Source organism: Coptis chinensis, chromosome 5, assembly GCF_015680905.1.
Source record: "Coptis chinensis isolate HL-2020 chromosome 5, ASM1568090v1, whole genome shotgun sequence".
Taxonomy (NCBI): Eukaryota; Viridiplantae; Streptophyta; class Magnoliopsida; order Ranunculales; family Ranunculaceae; genus Coptis; species Coptis chinensis.
In genome coordinates, this window is record NC_141460.1 from 57,664,650 (window position 1) to 57,671,226 (window position 6,577).

Consider the following 6,577-nt stretch of genomic DNA (forward strand, 5'->3'; position numbering starts at 1 on the left):
CAGTGCCAGAATATCAGACATTATCAGTAAAAGTCCAAAGAAAACAGATTATACTGGTCAGGCACCACAAACTCTTGTGCATTTTTAAGAAGTAAAGTTTAATTTCTTCATTTTTTTGTAGGAAAAAAATCGCCTGCCTAAGGCATAGCCCCACCTGGAACCAACTAGAACTTGTTAACCTACTTTCAATCACATTGAACTCATCAATACCAAGAACGTGTAAAAGAACCTCACTGTTAGAGGTAGTTCTCACACATGATTGTGTTGGAACTCGGAACAGAGTTAGTAGGTTCACTAAGTACTTCATAGAGTCTCAGATAGGAGCTTGAAGACAATTGAGTGTGTTTATCATGCTTATATATATTATCAGTATTAATACTTGCAATTAAAACACTCACAATATTTCATGGGAACCACAAAAGCTTACTTATACCCAAACTAATCATAATATTTTCAAAACAAACTTTGTGTTGAAGATTACATAATATAGGATTAGTGAACATACATTAAAAATATTTCCTCATAGTATACCTAACTGCACACTTAAAAAAGTTACCTTTCCACGAGTATCATGTGACATAACATTTGGACACCATGTTTCCCTCCTCTTACCCTACAACAAGAAAAAGGAACGGAGTTGGGGAAAATAATGAAGGTAAATAACTAAATAAGAACGAGACACGACAATGCAAATCAAAGGAAGAAGAAAAGGAAAGAAAATGAAAGGTATTGCTATCAGTCGCCATTCTCATTAAAACCCATAAACCTTTTTATGTGTAAAGTGATTTTCATCTACACTTGAGTTCAACACCATTGAACTTAAATTTTCAATTTTCCTGGCCTGCTCTTGTAACCTTCTCTCTCTAAAGGCTTGAGCTTTCTTTTCCTCCTGCAACTCCAAAGCTATTAGCTCTCGCTCCAGTTCACTCTACATTCAAAATATAGGAAGGAACTTCTAAGAGTTAACCAACATAATTCTTGGAAACAAAAAAATACAGTGGACCAGAACATAATAGAACCTATAACAATGTGTTCCACAAGTTGAGAATCTCCTCTCCAAAATGCTCTGCATGAGAACCCTATACAACGAATTTAAAGTTCACACATAAGCAAATGTTTGGAACTACTACAAAAGAAAGTGAAATGTACCAGAAAAGACAAACCTACAGTCTTGCTCGAAGCTTTTCAATCTCTTTCTTTTGACGCTTCAGCAAAGCTGCATCTGTCAAAATCTGCAAAAGAAAAGAATGATAGGAGTTGTTACCAAAATCACTATAAAATCTCACCACACCAACTCAAGCGCCATGCACATGTTCTATCTCTATTATATTTTGAGAGCGAAATTCATAAGAATAAGAGTTGGAGACTTTAAGAGGTCCCAAAGAAAAGAAGAAAATGCAAACAATGAAAGATAAAGTGCAGAAAGACCTTATTCACACGTGCACAGTTTGTAACACGTAACGCTCTACTTTCAAACTGAATACTACTTTTTGTTTCATCAGCATGAATCTGCAATCACATGGCAAATAGTATAAGCATAGAGTTGCCCAAATATATTTATCTTACATTATGCAGGGAAACTAGTAAGAACCATAGTAAATTTAGAGAAGACTACCTGTGCAAGGGTTATATTACATATGATTGCAGTGTTTGCATTTCCACCAAGGGAAGGTTGCAAAATGCGCGTCAGCTTGCTGTCACGATATGGGACATGTCCCCTACATCAGATGGTAAAGAATGTAAGGAAATAGAAGATAAATCCCAATAAATCTATGTGTTAGAACAACTGAATAAAACCTACCCTTGGCTCTCAACACCTTCACGCGGCTTCTTTATCACAGTCCCCAAGTGTCATCGGGCTTTTATTTATATGAGATCCCTCTTTCAAGCGCATTCTTCAAAGACTAGTCTTAGCGTACGCTCTAAACCAGCTAGGGTCAACTAAATTCTACAAACAAGATTTATTAGGACTAACGAATATTGAAAGCATGAATAAGTATGTTAAGATGTCCCACATGGGATATGTTAAGCCTTGCATAAAAATATAAGTTCCCCGGGCTTCTCCACTTATCACCAACTGGTTTTAAGTTGGATGCCCATCTTTAATAAAGTACATGGACTGGTTCAGAAATTTATTCGAGCGAAATTTAAGAGGATCATTTTAGTAGATATGTACCACAACCCGAAACACGAACAACATCATGGGAGGCCCCAACATTGTCATCTTCTGTTTTAACTCGGCTCTCAATAATCTGTAGTTTTACCAAATTGGAGAATATAAACAAAATAAGAAGTAATTAAGTTTGAGAAATTTGGTAAATGTAGTGTGTATAGTACCAACAAAGATATCGTAAATCACGCCATACCATTCAAAAAATTGTGTGAGACCTACTACTATAAACATTCATATTAGTCTCGCCAATGTGTCAATGAGCTGCAAAGAGGAATATAGCATCAATAAGTACAATTGTACTACCAATTTGACTGCCAAAAAAAACACACAAAAAACAAATGAGGAAGAGAAAGACGGGGAAGAACAATACATTCTCCAAACTCCATCAAATCAAGAACCTGTTCTTGGGTGGCAACAATCTCTTCCTTCAATCCAAAGAACAAATATCCCCTCTTGGGAAGAATATAATCAATCACCAATGTTAACTATTATTCAAAGATATATGTAATACCATATTCATTTACTAAATTAGGAGATAGGTACCTCGAGGTTTTCATGAATCTGTAATTTTTCGATGTTCGGGAGCTAACAAGTCGTTGATCTCCTCATTGTAAATTTCCATGTAGGACATGAGCGTAAGAAATTCCCCGATCCAACCTGAAATTAAATAAACATCAGTACACTAAATGTTAGTGGTGACACTTCTGAGAAAAACTTATAAGCAAACTTGAACAACCTCTCCCCTATCAAAACTTCAAAGGTGAAGAAAAGTCCCACCCTTGAGACAATTTCAACATACTTGCCACAAAATTCGCCACTAAGAGAAGAACATAGTCATGGACGAATTATTCATGTGAGGATTCACTAATCCTTCACTCAGTTGTAAATTTTCCATTTACTCGTCCATTCAAAAGCTAAGAAACCAAAGCTTAGCCTTTTGAGATACCAAAAAACGTACCAAAAAGTTATACTCCACATAGAGGAAAAGAAGATGGTGATGCTATGTCATTTTAATAAGTTATTTTAGCATCTTACAGGCAGAACAGAGAGAATGTCTTAATCATGTATGTGATAGTACTTGCCAATAGGCTATGTGGGAAAAAAAATACGAGAAAATTCATATCATCAGGTTCCAAAGTTTCAAGTGCATGATCTATTATATAATCAATATCTGAAAAATGATTCACATAGGTAATATATATATACAAAAAAAGATAGAGAAACTTTTTTTCGGGCTCATATTTGTAATATTGCTACCTCTTGTATAATATCAAACAAATCCCGAATGGCAAGTCTAATAACCCCTGTTCAACAAATTTGACCCACGCATCGTATGTGTTTTCCCAATCTGTTGGTTTGCCCATAAGAAACAACAGTGCCTATGAGAAAGCAAGCATGAGATAGCAACCATGAGTAAGCAGGTCTTCATATTGGTGATAGAAAAGCAACAATGAGAAAATACAATCACTGAAACATTCCACTTTTGTCCCTCGCATCAACTTGCATACCCTAGGTCTTCATGTTTCTTGGTGATATAAAAAGTATCTAAGGTGGTCTCGGGTTACACAAATCAATGCAATTACATCACCAAGACAACAAGTATTACAAATTTAGTCTATAGTCTCCTACCAAAAGATAAAAGATAGAGAGGGAAACGGGCACATTGCATAACATTGATAAAGCGGATGATGCAAGGACTAAGGTTTTAAGAATAGTAGGAAACACCGATAATATACATGACCAATTACCTCAGTATCATTCCAAGATGATCCGGACATTGTTCCCAGGCCATGGTGTTCCATCTTGCATTGTCCAACCCTCCTTGGGAACCTTCTTTGCCATGTCAACCAAACTATTTATCCAACCTTAAAGCCTCCGTACTCTCTCGAAAACGAAATGATGCAATCAAACACTTAATTTGAACTTGAATGGTTTCATAACCATCAAAAACATAGTTTAAGTAGATAACACTAAGATAAGATCGGACAACACATCCAACTAATTTGTCTAAGGCCAACAACATAATTTCTTCTAACAGGGTGCGTGTGTGTCTTTGGTCAGGAACTAAAAGCGACATACTAGACAAAAATAAACCAAATATGGACAAAAGATTAAAACCTTCATTGCGACGCGTTCTCTCACAAACTTTGGATGGACTTTGTCTTTTAGATAGTCAATCTTCCGAGAAAAGTACCACTCGGGGGCTCGAGGTTCTATATTGAACTTTTGCAGAATGTAACCCACTTCCTTGCAAATTCAGATGTCTCGAAAAGAGCTTCAAAAGTAAGCATAGCAGCACCTATGGTACAATAACATCATTCGAAGTAGCACGAATCCACATTTGTGTAAATGTACATATATAGTAATGCGACAAGATAAACATTTCAGGTTCATGAAAATCCATGTTCATACTTTTTTTCGAAAGCCTCGACTCCCAAGCAAAGTTTTTTGTATGCGACCCGACAACTTCAGCTCCCTATTGAGCACAAATACAAATGAACAATCAAATAATGCAAACCGTAATTATCAAACTAATTCCTAAAAATTATCAAGTAGTAGTTGGAACTAATGAGTAACAGTATTTGGTTATGACATAAAAGTAAATACAAAAAGAGGTGAAGTAAATACCGTGTTACAGCAGTAGATCATCTGCTTCACTCCCAAACTTTGATATATTTTAAAAAGTGAAAATTTTAATTGCAATACCCTATACTCTTCCCTTTCCCCTCCTCCTTTATCCGGGCTTGGGACCGGCATTGTAAAGCTAGCGACAACTTTACAAAGGCGGAGTTAAAAAGTGTTGGCCTGCAAGAAGCAATAGAGAACAATCAGTATGGATATATGAATAATGATCAGTTATAAAACCTGCAAACGGATCAATAACAAAGCTAAGAATAATAAAGAAAACAGATACATATAGCACCAAGTAGAAGAATCTAAACCATTCACCATTCATTGAGTCCAATTCCAACTAACACAACTGCCCAAACACGTATAATTAAAAGGTCTTCAAAATTTAAGTGTTTTCAAATAACAAAAGACTAGCTCTTAAAATTGAGTGCACATCACAACTTAATTATGGAATTGGTTGGCCAAGCCACAAAACTAGAGACAGCATCTTCTATCGTCTTCAAAGCGTTATTCCCCTAACAAGCGGTAGCATCTTTTGAATTGCAACTTCAACGAAACCTTTGAATAACCCGGGGCCTAAAGGCTTAGTATGCAATCAGGCTCTTTGGATCATCGTTATACCACAATCCTTCCTTACGACATCTTCAAGAACAAGTCTAAACAACTTGCACTTCACAACTTTGGATTTAGTACCCTGTATGAAAACAAAAAGATATACATACATGACTCTAGAAATTCACATGTTAAATGAAATAGCATTTAGCAAGGATAACATACGAAAATCAGATTTTGATTGCTTTGGGCAGATGGACTTGGATGGTCACGTTGAGCCTGATGAGTAGGTCTTTGCATAGATACAACTTTGGATTTAGCCCCACCCTTTACGAAAACATGAAAGGGAAAATAAAAAAAAAAAAGACATGAAATTTTCAAATTTAATGAAATAGGATTTAACATGGAAAACTTACTGAATTTTGATTGCTTGGGGCAGATGGACTTTGGTGGTCACGTCGACCCTCAAGAGATCTTTCAGTAGACACATTTTTCGATTTAGTCCGTCCCTGTATGAATATAAGGAAACAATAATATAAATGTAAATCTAGGAATTTGAAATTTAAAAAAAAATAGAATCCAACATTGTATACATACAGAATTCATATTGTGATTGCTTTGGGAAGATGGACTTTAAGGGTTCATTGCCACCTCTAGAGAAGGTTGAACAGACGAATGGTTTGGCTGAAAATAATTTTGATGTTGGTAAATCAAAACAAAAGTATATATGGAATCCCCAAACAAATTTGAATACCTCTTCACTATTCAATAGTTTGGCAACAAGTTTCTTGACAGAAGACATTTCTTCCAATACAAAGATCATATTTCTCCCCGCAATTCACTCATTCTCCCATTGCATTGTTGGATACCATACAAAGTAGATGGAGTAACTCCATATCCCACTCCACGCGCACGCCCATTAGGATTAGGACCTAAAACTTGTGAGAGGGCATCTCCTCTTCCACATTCTATATCACAGTCTATTTCATTCAACTTATCCTATAACTTGGCCCGAACAACAACAACAACAAGAATAAAAAATATAACTAGAGTCGCATGAAAATCGAATAAGCATGCCTTTTATCTTAGAAAATATTTTATGAACAGTGAAGAACATACTATTTTCTCTTTAGCAAACTCATTTACTGGTTCTCCGTTTTTCCTCTTGTGGCCTGCAACCCATACAGTACCTCTTGTAACAGGCTTACCAATCTTACCCTT

At 35.9% G+C, this 6,577-nt stretch overlaps 2 long non-coding RNA genes across 2 annotated transcripts; both read right to left on the bottom strand.

Annotated features, from left to right (window-relative positions):
- Nucleotides 1-805: 805 nt before the first annotated feature.
- Nucleotides 806-1,234, bottom strand: LOC147498094 (uncharacterized). The gene is made up of 3 exons (XR_015195274.1): nt 1,164-1,234; nt 1,020-1,079; nt 806-928 (listed from the first exon to the last, which is right to left on the bottom strand). It is a non-coding gene; the product is annotated as an uncharacterized LOC147498094 (long non-coding RNA).
- A 210-nt stretch (nt 1,235-1,444) lies between these two features.
- Nucleotides 1,445-1,821, bottom strand: LOC147498095 (uncharacterized). Its single transcript, XR_015196537.1, has 3 exons — nt 1,802-1,821; nt 1,616-1,718; nt 1,445-1,509 (listed from the first exon to the last, which is right to left on the bottom strand). It is a non-coding gene; the product is annotated as an uncharacterized LOC147498095 (long non-coding RNA).
- Nucleotides 1,822-6,577: the final 4,756 nt, after the last annotated feature.